Raw genomic sequence first — 16,961 nt, forward strand, 5'->3', positions numbered from 1 at the left:
TGCTCTGCTGTATCAGTCCAGATGGAGTGCTCTGTCTGCTGTATTTGAAAGGGTGTTCTGCTGTATCTGTCCAGAAAGTAGTGCTCTGTCTGCTGTATCTGAAAGGAGTGCTCTGTCTGCTGTACCTGAAAGGAGTGCTCTGTCTGCTGTATCTGAAAAAGGGGTGCTCTGTCTGCTATGTATGAAAGCGGTGCTCTGCTGTATCAGTCCAGCCAGCGATGCTCTGTCTGCTGTATCTGTCCAGAAAGTAGTGCTCTGTCTGCTGTATCTGAAAGGAGTGCTCTGTCTGCTGTACCTGAAAGGAGTGCTCTGTCTGCTGTATCTGAAAAAGGGGTGCTCTGTCTGCTATGTATGAAAGCGGTGCTCTGCTGTATCAGTCCAGGCAGCGATGCTCTGTCTGCTGTATCTGAAAAGGATGCTCTGTCTGCTGTATTTGAAAGGGGTGCTCTATCTGCTGTATCTGATAAAGTGGTGCAATATCTGTGTATCTTAAAAAGAGGTGCTCTGTCTGCTGTATCATAAAGGGATGCTCTGTTGTATCAGTCCAGGCAGGGTGCTCTGTTGAAAAGGGGTGTTCTGCCTTATCAGTCCAGGCAGGGGTGCTCTGAAAGGGGTGCCCTGTCTGCTGTATCTGAAAGAGGTGCTCTGTCTGATGTATCTGAAAGGGGTGCTCTATCATCTGTATCTGAAAGGGGTGCTCTGTCAGCTGTATCTGAAAGGGGTGCTCTGCCTGCTGTATATGAAAAAAGGGTGCTCTGCTGTATCAGTCCAGGCAGGGGTGCTCTGTCTGCTGTATCTGAAAAAGTTACTTTGTCTGCTGTATCTAAAAAAGGGGTGCTCTGTCTGTTGTATCTGAAAGAGGTGACCTGTCCGTCCATCCAGGGGCTCCACCCCAGTGTAAAATTAAAATAATAAAAGCTAAAAACAAAACTCCTAAAATTATAATTATAAAAAATATATATATTTGTTTGTTTGTGCTGCACTACAGTGTACTATACAATTTTTATTGTATTTTCATAAGCACTGTAACACTGCCGGTCAGACCACAGTATATTATTTCCTACTCATACACGTATTGTGCAATGCTGTTGGTGAAGGTCAACCACAGTGTTCGACTACCAATTCTGACTCGCACATGTATTGTGTGATGCTGTTGGTGAATCTAAACTGCAGTGTGTCATAAATAATACATATTTCTGACTCATTTGTGCAACAATGTCGGTGAAGGTAAACCGCAGTGTGTAATAAATAATAGATATTCCTGCCTCATTTGTGCAACACTGTAACCACAGTGTGTGATATAAAAAAATAATGTATATATTTTGATTTAAATTAATATTTTGTGCTGTGTCATCCCAGTATACATCCAGGGACTGAAGCTGCTACGTCTTGAATTGTAACATGGCAACAAGCTAGTTCTGTGTTCTGTCAGTGCACCCAAAATAAAAGACATTTTTTTATTTTTATTTTACTTTGTGCTGTATCCTCCCAGTATACATCCAGGCATGCTCCATCCATTTCAGGGTGCTGTGTCCATAGCTCATATTCATACGTTATAACTTGTTGTCCTATTTTCATAATTCTTCTTATCAAAACATTGTGATTCATTCAAATTAATATTAATAATAATAATAATAATAATTATAAATTAACTAATTTTAAATTAAATTAATATAACTAAACTCTCCACACTTGAATAGCGAACCTTCTCTATGTAAAAGATATCTTTCAGGAACAGAAGAACTTGATACTAATTTTCAAATAATTTTAACAGATTACAGCATTTAAAGATATATTGTTAATTGCCACGTGTTTGCTGTCCACTGCTGTCGCTTAGCTTAGTCATACAGCTATCTCGGTGCAACCTTTTGGCCTAAACTGGATAAAAACAATATTATGAGCTTTGTGGTGTTCAAAATAGACTGGAAACAAGTGGAAATGAATGTTATTGAGGTTAATAATACTGTCGGAACAAAAACATCCCCAAATTTTGTTATTTTAGCTGTTTTTATGATTTAAAAAAAAAATCCAGATCCAAAACCAAAACCCACAAGGGGAGTTTTGGAAAAAACCAATATATATCCAAAACACGAAGAAGATACAGATCCAAAACCAAATACAAAATAAAAAAATGGCCCGATGCATACCCCTAATTTCTGCTGCGGGGTACACTGAGCTCCACAAGGATAGACATTGGGGTGTAGAGTAGGATCTTGATCCGAGGCACCAACAGGCTCAAAAGCTTTGACTGTTCCCAAGATGCATAGCGCTGCCTCCTCTATAACCCCGCCTCCCTGCACAGGAGCTCAGTTTTATAGTTGGTGCCACAGATAGCAGGCACATAACAGAGGGGCTGCTCCAGGCAGCCCTAAGAAGAGCTTTTTTATGAAGAAAAGTGAAGACTTCAAGAGCTGCAGCAGTGTGTAGATGTCAGGAGACATTCACTGCTGCAGCTCCATCTCTCCCCAGCGGCGCTGTACACTCCCGCGCCCTGGTTGCCGGGTAACTACAGCGGGAGGCTCCGGTTTTCTTCTGGCCAGGCACACACGACTGGGGCTCTCTGGGATCGCGTGGCTGTGCTACGGGAGGTGGTGAGTGGGTCCCGCTCGCGGGACCCGTGCTGTATCGCGATCCGGCATGGCCGGTGGGAGGAGGGCCGCTTACGCTGGCGGTGGACACTGTGGTAGTACAGGCGATCCCACTAGATCACCAGGGCATGGGTGCAGGTCAGGTTTTCTCTTTAAACCTTTTTATTTGTAGCCCGCTGTACCAGGTGGTTTTGCCAGCAGAGGGGATAAGGCTTAGAACTGGTGCCCCTCCCCCAGCCCCAGGGCGCCATTTCCAGTAAATGTTCCCACCCTGAAGCTGCATATCTGTCTCTCCCTCACTCCCTGTCAGTGTTTGGGCGCTATTTCTCTCAGCTACACTGTTCCTGGGACTACTTGGGCAAATCCTCCTTTGTAAAGCCGCCTGGTAGTCAGCGCTGTGACTTTACAAGACACTTAAGTATTCTACATATCATTTAGACAGTGATAGTTAAGAAAGAGTGCATTTAGTCAGGGTTCTCTGGTACAAGTACCCTGGGATATACATCCAGTTCTTACTGTGCAGTGTTATATCTATTGACTACATAGCTATATATATAAGCTAGTCCAGTCCAGTGCAGTATTATTGTTGGTAATAACCTCTGCATTGTATAACTGTGACTATATGTGTGTGCATTAGCTTGCTGGGTGATTTCCATTTTGTGTCTCTCACTCAACTTGCTATCCCTATATTCTATAACCTGAGGGGGCTTGGTGCATCAGGTTTATTATAAAATAATATAGGATATTCACAAGATATACTGATTTGTATTTTTCTCTATGATTTTAGTCACCATATCTCTCCTGTATCCCTGCTTGTGCTGACTACACTGCGCAGGGGTTTGGGCAAGAGGTATTGTGTTGCTGACAATTGTACTGTGTTACCTGATATTGCAAGTTATATCATGTCTGCTTCTGAAGGTAACTGTTCTGGGTATGAACACACTACCGGTGTTGCTGACGCCACAGATCCCTATGAGGAGAATATAGCAGCTGCGGGCTCTGGTTCTGGGGGCTCCTTGACCCCCAGTGGAACTGTGGCAACGGGGGTCCATAATGACCCACCGTGGGCTACTTTCTCCACACTTCGGAATACGCTAGTTGCTAAACTAACGCCCCCTATGGGACCTCCTATGCCGGTTCAACCGTATGTGGTCCCCGTGGCTAACCCGCCGTGGGCAGATAACTTGTCTGCTCATTTGAATAAATTGAACCGGTCCTTGACTACTAAAAAGTCTGACCCTCGCTCGCCTAAGACCAAGGGGTCCTCTAAGCAAGCTCTTACCTCCTCACAATCCATTGCTGTCACTGACACCTCGTCTGATGAAGATGGCACTTACACTAACCCCACAGATTCTGACACAGATACTGCTGATGGGGAGGGTAGTTCACATGTGGATGTTACTGATATTTTTGAGGCTATTAAGTTGATTCTACAGATTACGGATGATCCCGAGCCATCCGTCCCTCCTAAGAAACCAGATAGGTTCAAGCGTCAGAAGGTGGTAAAACAAGTTTTACCTCATTCTGACCACCTAGTGAATATACGTCAGGAATCCTGGGGTAACCCAGGGAAGAAGTTTGTGCCTCAAATGAAGCTGCCGGATCGCTATCCCCTCACGCCAGAGCTGTCTAAAAATTGGGAAACGCCTCCTCCAGTGGACTCGCATGTGGCTAGGATGGTGGTTTCCTAAGCTCTACCTGCCACTACCGTCACGTCTCTAAAAGAGCCTATGGATAAACGTGTGGAGGCTGAAAGCGATTTACACCCTCATGGGTGTTGCACAAAGGCCCACTATTGCAGCAACATGGGCTGCAGAGGCTATTGAAGCATGGGCCCTAGAGTTGGAAGCTGAAATCTCTTCTGACCATGCTAGACAATGCTTGTCATATATTGTCACAGCTTCTCACTATATTAAAGAGGCGGCTTCTAATGCCGGTATTCTAGCAACCAAGGCCTCTACTACGTCAGTACTGGCTTGCCGGATATTGTGGCTGAGATTCTGGTCTGTGGATCTGGACTCTAGAAAAACCCTGGAGGTACTCCCTTTCAAGGGAGATATTCTGTTTTGGGAAGACTTAAATAAGATAGTGGCTGACTTGGCTACTGCCAAAACTGCCTGTCTGCCAAGTACTGCTCCTTCTGTGTCGAAGGCTAAAGGTACTTCCTTTCGTCCTTCAGGTTAAGCAAAAGGTCAGGCATACCACAAGCAGGCCCACTCTTCCAAACCTGGTAAGCCAAAGCCCAAAAGAGCCTGGGCTGCCCGTCAGCCAGCTTCCAAGACTGATAAGCCTGCCGCATGACGGGGCGGGACTCCCCCTGGGGGATCCCAGGGTGGGGATCCGGCTTCTAGCATATACCTAGGAATGGTTGAAGACCACTTCAGATGCCTGGGTACGGGAAGTCGTCACTCGAGGTTACGCCATAGCCTTCAAAAACCGTCCCCCTCATCGATTTTGCCTGACAGACTGCCCGTTGGACCAGACAAAGGCAAAAACTCTACATTCGGTGGTACAGACCCTCCTGGACACAGGAGTGGTAGTACAGGTGCCTCTTGCTCAGAGAGGCTGGGGGTACTATTCTCCGCTGTTTCTAGTCCCGAAACCAAATGGGTCCTCCCGGCCCATTCTCAACCTCAAGGCATTGAACAAGTTTGTGAAAGTCTCCAAGTTCCGTATGGAAAACCTTCGCTCTATAGTTCTGGTCTTGGAACCTGGGGATTATATGGTCTCCCTGGATATACAGGATGCTTACCTGCATATTCCTATAGCAGTGTCGCATCAGCAATACCTGAGGTTTGCGATTGGCAACCTCCATTACCAGTTTTGGGCGTTACCTTTTGGTTTAACTATGGCTCTGCGAGTCTTCACCAAAGTTATGGCGGTGATGACGGTGGTACTCCGCCGTCACGGGGTCAGGATCCTACCATATCTGGATGACTTGTTGATCCTGGCAAATTCCCCAGAACTTCTCCTGCATCATCTGGATATGACTGTCCGGTTTCTGCAAGCCCACGGGTGGCTCATCAACTGGAAGAAATCCTCCCTGGTCTCTGCTCAGAGCATGGTGCACCTTGGAGCGCAATTGGACACTCACAACCAGCGGTTGTTCTTGTCTCAGGAGAAAGTCCTAAAGCTTCAGGACAGGATTCGTTGCTTCCTTTCTCGTCCGCAAGTGTCAATACATTCGGCGATGCAGGTGCTGGGCCTCATGGTGTCAGCATTCGACATGGTGGAGTGTGCTCAATTCCATTCTTGCCCCCTCCAGAGGCTGATCCTGGCCAAGTGGGACGGCCTGCCTCACCAGATCAGGTCTCACGTGATCTCATTGACTCCGGAGGTCCATCTGTCGCTGCACTGGTGGCTCCAGGACCAACGATTGTGCAGGGGCCGTCCCTTCTGGATATCCGACTGGGTCCTGTTGACGACAGATGCCACTATAAGGGGTTGGGGCGCGGTGCTGGAGCAACACTCCATTCAGGGTCAGTGAACCAAGGAGGAGTCTCTCCTCTCGATCAACTTTCTGGAATTGCGGGCGGTCTTCAACTCATTGAACCTGGCCCAGCATTTAATTCAGAACCGTCCTGTTGAAGTACAGTCGGACAACGTCACCACAGTGGCTTACATAAATCAAGGCGGCACTCGAAGCCGTTTGGCAATGAAGGAATTCTCACGGATTCTGCAATGGGCGGAACGCCATCTACCGGCCATATCGGCAATATTCATTCTGGGAGTCCTGAATTGGGAAGCGGACTTTCTCAGTCGTAAGGACGTACACGCCGGAGAGTGGGGCCTCCATCCAGAAGTGTTTCAACTCCTAGTGGAAAGTGGGGCTTTCCAGATGTGGATCTGATGGCGTCTCGACACAACCACAAGGTTCCGGTCTTCGGAGCAAGGACAAGGGATCCTCAAGCAGCATTCGTGGATGCGCTGGTGGTGCCGTGGAGGTTTCAGCTGCCATACGTGTTCCCTCTGGTGTCACTCCTGCCCAGGGTAATTCGGAAGTTCAAGCAGGAAAGAGGAATTCTGCTTCTCATAGCTCCAGCGTGGCCCAGACGGCACTGGTTCTCAGACCTGCAGGGCCTATCGTCAGAGCATCCAATCCTACTTCCACAATGCCCAGACCTCCTCGTTCAGGGCCCCTGTGTCTACCAGGACCTAGCCCGGCTGTCTTTGATAGCGTGGCTCTTGAAGCTTCCGTCTTGAGGGCTAAAGGGCCCGGAAACCGGCTTCTGCTCGGATTTACCATAGGGTCTGGCATTCTTACTTTGTTTGGTGCGCATCTAACAATTATGACGCTACAAAGTTTAGTACAGCCAAGTTGTTGGCTTTTCTTCAGCAGGGCCTGGACTTAGGCCTGCGCCTGGCATCCCTCAAGGTTGAAATTTCTGCCTTGTCGGTGTGGTTTCAGAGAAAAATTGCGACCTTACCTGATGTGCATACCTTTACTCAGGGTGTGTTGCGTATCCAACCTCCCTATGTCCCGCCTGTGGCTCCTTGGAACTTGTCGGTGGTTTTGGAGGCATTGCAAGAGTCTCCAATTGAACCTCTTGCTTCAGCTGAATTAAGTGGCTTTCCCTTAAGGTGGTGTTTCTGCTGGCTATTGCCTCAGCTAGAAGAGTGTCGGATTTGGGTGCCTTGTCTTGTAGTTCCCCATATCTGATATTTCACCGTGACCGGGCGGTTCTTAGGACTCGTCCCGATTATTTGCCTAAGGTGGTTTCTTCGTTCCAGCTTAATCAGGAGATAGTGGTTCCGGCACTTGTTTCTCCTGATCTGTCACCCAAAGAGCAGTCTTCGGATGTGGTACGGGCTCTCCGTATCTATGTGAAGAGAACTGCTTCTATAAGAAAATCTGATTCTCTCTTGGTTCTGTTTGGGTTTCACAAACGGGGCTGGCCTGCTCACAAGCAGACTTTGGCCAGATGGATTAGAATGGTGATTGCACATGCTTATGTGAGGGCTAGTCTGTCAGCTCCTGCTCACATTATGGCCCATTCTACTCGGTCAGTTGGACCTTTTTGGGCGGCCTGCCATGGTGCGACCCTTGAACAATTGTGCAAGGCGGCTACGTGGTCCTCAGTGAACACGTTCATAAGGTTCTATGCCTTCGATACTGCCGCTTCCCAGGATGCTTCCTTTGGACGCCGGGTTCTTGTGCCCGCTACAGTGCATCCCCTCACATAAGGAACAGCTTTAGGACATCCCCAATGTCTATCCTTGTAGAGCCCAGTGTACCCCGCAGCAGAAAACGAGTTTTATGGTAAGAACTTACCTTTGTTAAAACTCTTTCTGCGAGGTACACTGGGCTCCACGAGGCGCCCACCCTGACGCACTTAGCTTCTATGGGTTGGTATGGCATTAGCCACTGACACTTCTCCTGTCATGAGAATGTGGTGTTTGTGTCTACTAACTGTTGTCGTCTCTTTTCCTGCTACTGCATTTAGCTGGTTAACTGAAAACTGAGCTCCTGTGCTGGGAGGCGGGGTTATAGAGGAGGCGGCGCTATGCATCTTGGGAACAGGCAAAGCTTTTGAGCCTGTTGGTGCCTCGGATCAAGATCCTACTCTACACCCCAATGTCTACCCTTGTGGAGCCCAGTGTACCTCGCAGAAAGAGTTTTAACATAGGTAAGTTCTTACCATAAAACACGTTATTTACTCTGTTTGATTATCAGGTATAATTGTACTTCTCATGTACAGATGCATCATCATCTCAGCATCTATTAACCTCCCAGTATCTATTAACCATACGGAAGATGCTCCACAGGGGTAGCATACCATCTACCACTCACTGTGCACTAGAGATACTGGGCCATGAAATTTACAGCACAGGCATTATTAATTTTAAACATGAACATATTCACAGATGAAGTGCAACGGAACTTGCCGTGAGGAAAAGCCATGGCTGCTGCATCATAGCATTTCATAGATATATAGCTTCAGACCTGGGGCACATCCAGAAAGGAGGAGGCCTTTGTGCAGTCTCCGTATAGGCCCCCTCCTATATAGCCAGCAGAGCAATAGACTCTAGGCACCAGGATCACTTGGGGACGTTAGCACTGTCCCAGAGTAATGTGCGAATGCAAAGGTCTCCAGGAAAATGGCGCGGCAGCCATTTTCACAGTGATTTCTCTACTGCACATGCGCAAAAGCTGGAAAAACAGACGTCTCACAATTTTCTTGGTGGTTCTGCAGTGCTGCAGCTACTGACGCTGGGCTCTGGGGGTAAGTATTGAAAAAATGAGTGCAGAGTATGTGGTGCTGCACCCTTTATAGATACACCAGTGATTTAGACACATTTGCACACAGATGTACAAATGTTGCACCTCAAATTGAAGATTGTACTCTAGCAATATAGTTTTGTTGCTTCCCATAGTTTTATTTGTGTAGATGAGACACACATTTTCAGTGAAAAAGATGCTCGACATGGCCAAGCTGCCAAGGGACCTCGCGTTCCAAGTGGGGCTATTTAGCGCCACTGAAACCACAGTGTATGAGGACACACCTGTATGACTGAAAGAGGTAAAACAATGCATTCTACAATACAAAATACCATAATATAGGCACGATAAATGATGAAAGCACTATAACTTCAGAGATCAGTCCAAAGTAAGCCATTCAGAAGCGGTTTTCAGGTGGTGGCAGCTCTCTTCACTAGTGTTTATTGCATAAGCCCTGAGTCATCTGGATACAGCGACTGACAGGTGTATTAGCATCTCTATACTGGTCTGCTTCAGGTGGAACAACTGTACTCACTAATTGACCTCTCATGGTGAACATGTGGTTTTTGTGGGCACACACTGTATAATTTTGAGTAATGTACATTAAACTGCCCAGCATGAGTCCCAGTATGTGTATGCAAATATGTGCATGTGCATGCATATGTAGAGTTTACATTAATACAAATTAAACAAACATCAAGAAATTAAACATGATTTAATTACTTCAACATTATGCGGCTTCCCCTTTCAATTACCCATATCTTCAGAGGCATAAACATTGCTTGGCAGGAGATAGCATGTCTTGGAAGCTTCTGTGTATCTTGGCTTCCAGCTACAGTATATGCAGATAGTGTATTAGAATGTTTTATGGAATTTACATGTGATATGCATACTCCGCTATTTATTTTATCAACTGAAATAAAATCTATTACACTGTGAAGCACCATCCTCCCACCCTGCCTTTGTTGGTCACCTGTTCTATAAGCAGGGATTTTTATGCAAAGCATGTGTAGATTAAAAGACACTGGGCTCTTGTCTGTCCACAGTGTAAGAGAGTGGTAGCCAGTTTCTTGTAGTGCACCTGAAAGGATCTGTGTGTTGGAGAGTTTGTTTTCTGTTAGAAACTATGTAATTGAACTGCAGGCAGAAGGGGGAAAAGGTGGACAATAACAAGACACAAACAGATATTAGGGGTGTTTACGGAGAAAACAGATTTGGGGGAGAATCAAGAGGAGTGTAGAAAAAAAATAGGGAAAATAAATTTCAAACTATTAAATTCCATTCGCAAATGTTTTTTTATTTTACATCTAAATATGTATAATGTCCTTATTATTCCTCTAGGTACCCCATATTTAGGTGTTTTGAAAAATAATTATACATGTATCTTATTGGACGTCTTTCTGTCTAATTGAATATACTGTCCTCTGGACATATTCTAGAAATACATGGAAGACCTTGTTTATTATAATTCTTGCCTTGGAAACCTAAGTACAGTATTTAATGAAGCAATCTGACTGAGCTATGCAAATTAAAACTACTGTACACCATATTTAAGTCTGGGTTTCTGTTATCAGTTTTACAGTATATTTACCATTGTTTCACAGTATCCAAAATACCCTCTAGCTACCATATAAGACCAGAGGGTAAAAGAAGATCACCTAAATATTTACTCTGTAGAGTAGCATACAATTTCTATCACTGGAATAAAAAGTGTATTGAGATCCCATATAAGAATTCTACTTTGCACAGTTAAGAGGAGAATGCCAAAGCTGCCAATATCTCTAACGATGCTAACATAATCAAAACAATTTTTTTGATTATGTGCATATGTACACTGTAATTGGGCGCTGCGGAACCCTTGTGGCACCATATAAATAAAGGATAATAATAATAATAATAATAATAATAATAATAAATAATGCCCATGGTACACACTGAAGAATTCGGGAGCAAATGCTGGCAGACGGAATGCTGTTATAATGTCGGCTGTCGGGATTCCAACGTCTGTATCCTGAATGCCGGGATCCCGACAGCCGGCATTTTAACTGCATCCCCACTGGACAACCTATTTTTAATGATAATCATGACTGTACATTTATTTATACAAATAGAGAGCAAAGCACTGAATTGAGGCTATAATAAAAACAATCCAAAACTTTTCCTTTAAGGGTTTACAGTGCTGTTTGTAGGAGGCACTGTGTGTACACTGAATCAGTGCAATAGAAGACTGGTAGGGTGAAGCATGCCAGCGACCTCAGACATACCAGCCTCTATAATTAGCAGTGTGAAGTCACTGCATGCTACTGTAAGCTTATAAGAGAGCCTCAGCAGGGATTTCCTAAAATGGGAGGAGAAACGCAGCAAGTAATATTATAGACACACAAGATTTCATGCTGTTAAGAAGACGTATTCAAATGTGATCATTTGGCCTAAACATTACTGCAGCTAATTATTATTATTTTTTTTAATAATCCAGCCCCTTTAAACCGCAGATGATTGTGCCAGATCTTTTCAGAACTGAAAAATTTACAGTTTTTTCAATCTCTTTGAAGTTTTTTTGTATTAAACCATTCCATATCTTGCATGATAATCCATGCTCTTCAAACCATAACATTTGTTTGAAAGTGAATGCTTTACTGTGTATTGCTAAATAAGTAGACTACAGTGTTATCAATAATACACTGCTGGATAGTCATGCTATTTTGGCATCAATAGATCAATTCTATAGGCAGAATAATAACATTGTAACGTCTTATGAAATCATGCATGTATAATAGCATTATGAATAAAATTATGAAGCAGTGTCATCATACAACAAAAAGCCATAATTGTATCCTATTATGTATCATGGTCTAACAGAACCATTTGCTTTATTATACATATATTTGTGAGATTAAAACAGGTACAAATAGAAAACTCCAACATATAAAATCATTTTTTTCTAACCTGCAGATATAATTTAGGCAGCTGGGCTAGCTCTGTATCATATACATAAAGAAATATGTGCTGATATGTTTCTTTCACCATATCATGATCATGGCTTTACTACTTTCATAATGGATTAAGTAATTTATCGTTCACACACCTTTAACAACAGAACAGCTAATTTCATGATGCAATTGATTGCTTCATAAATCAATGCAATATCCATGATTCCAGTTTACATTTAACACTTGTCTGACTATGGTTACATTTTAAACGATTTATGAAAAGATACATATTATGTGGATCCAAGTGTGAACTTTGAATGTATAGGTGAGATTAATCATTTTAATTTGCATAGAACAGTAGAAAGCTTCATTCATGGTAAGGTAAATAAAGCTATAGCAGATACGTACTCTCTGCTTCAGCCTACACTGCACTTGCAGTAAGCTTGCACTTCATAAAGAGGCTTACAGATGTACTGGACATTGCTCCTATATGAAAGTACATTGATACACTTAAAAAAACTATAGTAACAATGTAAAAATGTAGAACACATTGTTGAAAATTATTTTATGTGTAACTAGTATTTTCAGATATTCTTAGCTTATTCTTAGATATTACTTGTACGTATCCTAAGCAGCTTTAACCAAATTACTTTTGTAGTATTATATAGGGAACCTCTGACAATGAGTGTAGTCTTTTGAAATACTTTGCTCCTAAATCTTGTGTATCATTCCTTCAAAATGACCCAATCTGTTCATTAGCTGGTTATACTAAGGCCTAAAACTATTTTTACAGAGAGAGCAAGAGTATAGTGCCGTTTCTAGCAGCGGACGAGCCGTTCGACTGCACGGGGCACCCGCCAAGACACTTTTCACAGTCCCTAGACTGCTACCCCTCCTCCCTGTCATAGTACTCCACTCGGGGGGGGTGGAGTTTTGTGAAATGATGCATTGCATCATGACGTCATGATGTAATGCATCATTTTGCAAAAACTTCACCCCCGAGCAAAATACTATGACAGGGAGGAGGGGGAGCAGGGGAGCTGGTGGATGGCCTGACGGGCTGTGACTGTGGGTGGCTATACACACCCCTGACAATGAGCATTACTCCCCCCTGGCAACTAGCATTACACACCACTGGCAATGAGCATTACACACCCCTGACAACAAGCATTATCCCTGGCAATGGGCATTACCCCTGGCAACAAGCATTACACATCCTTGGCAATAAGAATGTCACCCATTCCAGAGCATGAAACCCCTGGCAATGAGCATAGATCCCAGAGCATGCATCCCTAGGCAATGAGAAAGACACCCAGCCCAATAAACCCCTGGTAACAAGCATGACACCCAGTGCATGAAACCCCTGGCAATTAGCATGATACCCAGCACGTGAAACCCTTGGCAATGAGCATGTAAATTAAAAGTAATTAGAAGCTTTACTGTAGGGCATAATGTATCACAGGTATTGCAGTTTGTGGCATAATATGGTGCAAGGGGCATTACTGTGTGGAGCTTAGGAGCACTCATGCCTTCAGTGCATGGATTTGTGCTTTTTAGATCTATTGGGGGGGCACGTTTTTGAAGGTCAATGAAGGGGAGCCAAATTGTCTAGAAACAGTCCTACAAGAGGAAACAAAACTTACTGTGTGATGTGCAAGTCATCAATTGAAAAAGCTGCATCAGATGTTGCCACACTATCTCTGTCATCTGCATAGTGGGGTGATAGCAGTAGAAGGTGCCACACAATCCTTTCTTGCATGATCCATTCTCTATTACTGTTATGGGTGTGCAGCATGGGTATGCTTCGGTGGTGTGTTTGCATCAAATGATGCCACATTATGCTTGCCATGGGCAAATGCAGGATTCACTCTGAGCTTTCCATGTGTTTGTGTGTGTGTGTGTGTGTGTGTGTGTTTATGTTTATGTATGTACTGTGTGTAGGACTGCTTTCAGAGTGTGCATCTGCAATGTTTTTCTTCTGTGTGGAACTACAAGTCTCAGCATAATAGCATCACTTGTTATGTTTTGAATTAGGGTGTGCCATCCAAGGTTATCCCCTCCCCCATATATTCTATATTGTGTACATGTGTACACTTGAAGGCATTGACTTTATTAGCTTGGATTACCCAAAGGTGTTTTAAATTAGCATGAATCTCTGGAATTTACAGAGATGGAAAGGCACTATAATGGTAAATCCTGAATAAATATATATATATATATATATATAAAAAAAAATTTTTTTTTGAGATGAGCTCAGGGCATGTGGCCTAACTGCTTTGGGGCATCACATTGTAATACTGTACTTTGGCCAAAAATTATGCTATGAACATCCATTTTGCTCTATGTTAGATTACAGAGTTTATTACAATTATAGTGATTAGCAGTGCTTAGTATTATAGAGTGTGCATCTGCTATTTTTTTTCTTCAGAATGTTATTCAGTGTTAGAGAACCTGTCCAATTATATACCTGTGAATAATCTTCTGTTAGTGTTTAAACAATATGGCATATTATAATGCGGAAAATATAATTTCAGTTTCCCTATCACTGCATCTCTTGAATGACAGGGATCCTGAGAACACATTGGGGATAGTTCATTTAGGACCCTGATCTCATCTCAAACTCACTGATTCTTGAATGCAGCCCTATGGGGCAGCATGCAAAAATCTGTGATTCTGGCAGTACCATAAGTGGGACGAGAGAATCGCACACAACTGAATTTACAACATTTTGAGAAGTTTAATATACTGTACCAGATTATTGCAAAGCAGGTAAGGAGGAGGACATTCTTTGGAAGAATGCAATAGGATAGATTTCCTGTCATTCAATGGCATTCTCTAATCATTGGAGCATTGGTGAGGGAAATAACACTTCAACTCAAGTGACAGGAAATCTGTGCAAGAACATTGTTATGCAAAGTTACCTTATCTATTACATTATTTTAATGATCTACCACGGTATACTTTACAGATTGCAATTTGTGTTCCTTGTCCTTTGAGCACTAGTAGATCTGAAATACCAGGAAAATTTCAATCTATAAAATATAACATAGCTGATTATTAAAACACTGTGAAGTGGGTGGATATTGCACAGTAAAGGCCCATATAGATGGCCGATGCAAGAGAGATGTGTGCTGAGCAAACCGCTCAGCACACATCTCTCCCGCCGCTCAGCACAGCGCGATCTGTGCTGAGCGTGCGGGGGGAGACGGGGGGGGGGGGCGCTCACTTCACCCAGCGGGTGAAGTGAGCGACCCGCTAGATTGGCCTGCAATCTAGCACCAGCGATAGCGATGCGCGGGGCTGCGCATCGCTATCGCTGTTAGGGCTACACACGGAGCGATATTGCCGAAAATCTAAGCAATCTAGTCAGATTGCTTAGATTATCGCTCCATGTGTACCCCCCTTAACACAACTGTGCTGTCAGGGTTTTAGTGACAAGGACTCTGTGCAATTAAGTTACTATAGTAATTACTACTAAGCACATAGATTGACCTTCCAATTCTCTACATCTTAATGTTAGCAGAAGAAAAAATATTTATCAGTGTGTTTTAATAAATTTTAGCCTGTCAGAATAAAATAATCATTATATGGAATGTACAAAGCGTTAGCAGTCCAGATGATGTATCCAGTAACTGAGCTTATAATTGGTTGGTCATACAAATGCAATCCATAGTTTTAGCAGGAAGATTGCCCTTTTCTACACAATACAGAATACTCACTATAAGAAAGCAGTGATTCTTATAAAACAGATCTATTTCTTGTATGTTCCTCTCTAATAGTTTTGAGTGAAAAACAAACCTATAATACGAAAGAAGAATTCCTGAAATACTTGCAAAAGAAACTGTGTCGTTTAAGTTAGTTAATAGACATGAGTTTATTAATACTGTCTAAAAGGAAATTTGTATAAATGTAATGAATGCAGATAAACCAGATCAATTTGTATCACAGGCCTGATTAGTACAAGATTAAGTGAATAAAAACACAAACCTAAAATCAGACCAATCACAAAACAGTTTGTGAAAATGAGCTAATGACGATAATTATTATTATTATCATCATCAGTTATTTATATAGCGCACACACATTCTGCAGCGCTTTACAAAGAATATTTGCCCATTCACATCAGTCCCTGCACCAGTGAAGCTTACAATCTATATTCCCTACCACACGTACACGCGCACACATTCATACTAGGGTTAATTTTTGTTGGGATCCAATTAACCTACCAGTATATTTTTGGATTGTGGGAGGAAACCGGAGTACCCGTAGGAAACCCACGCAAGTACGGGGAGAATATACAAACTCTGCACAGTTAGGGCCATGTGGGAATCAAACCTGTGACCTCAGTGCTGTGAGGCAGTAATGCTAACCATTACACCGTCCGTACTGCCCATTAGAGATGAGCAGGTTCGGTTCCTCGGAATCCGAACCCGCCGGTTCGGTTCCTCGGAATCCGAACCCGCCCGAACTTCAGGTTTTTTTACACGGGGCCGAGCGACTCGGATCTTCCCGCCTTGCTCGGTTAACCCGAGCGCGCCCGAACGTCATCATCCCGCTGTCGGATTCTCGCGAGACTCGGATTCTATAGCGAGACTCGGATTCTATATAAGGAGCCGCGCGTCGCCGCCATTTTCACACGTGCATTGAGATTGATAGGGAGAGGACGTGGCTGGCGTCCTCTCCGTTTAGACTAGAGTACTAGAGAGAGACACAAATTTTGGGGAGCATATTATTAGGAGGAGTACTACTTGCTGCTGATAGTGTGACCAGTGACCACCAGTTTAATTAATCCGTTCTCTGCCTGATAAAAAACGATACACAGTGTGACACAGTCACATACCATATCTGTGCTCAGCCCAGTGTGCTGCATCATATGTAATACTGTATATCATTATCTGACTGTGCTGAGTGCTCACTGCTCACACAGCTTAATTGTGGGGGAGACTGGGGAGCAGTTATAGCAGGAGTACATATTTTAAGTACAGTGCACACTTTTGCTGCCAGAGTGCCACTGCCAGTGTGACTGACCAGTGACCACTGACCACCAGTATTGTGATTGTCTGCTGACCACCAGTATATTGTGATTGTCTGCCTGAAAAAGTTAAACACTCGTCGTGTGGTGTTTTTATAAACGCATTCTGCAGACAGTGTCCAGCAGGTCCGTCATTACATAATATATACCTGTCCGGCTGCAGTACTAGTGTGATATATATATATATTTTA

The 16,961-nt window shown here is 43.6% G+C and overlaps 1 protein-coding gene across 8 annotated transcripts in view; it reads left to right on the plus strand.

Moving 5' to 3' along the window:
• The window catches only part of NAALADL2 (N-acetylated alpha-linked acidic dipeptidase like 2), a 1,057,096-nt gene that overhangs the window by 411,449 nt on the left and 628,686 nt on the right, over positions 1–16,961 (plus strand). The window lies entirely within an intron of this gene.

This window comes from Pseudophryne corroboree, chromosome 4, assembly GCF_028390025.1.
Source record: "Pseudophryne corroboree isolate aPseCor3 chromosome 4, aPseCor3.hap2, whole genome shotgun sequence".
NCBI classification, from domain to species: domain Eukaryota; kingdom Metazoa; phylum Chordata; class Amphibia; order Anura; family Myobatrachidae; genus Pseudophryne; species Pseudophryne corroboree.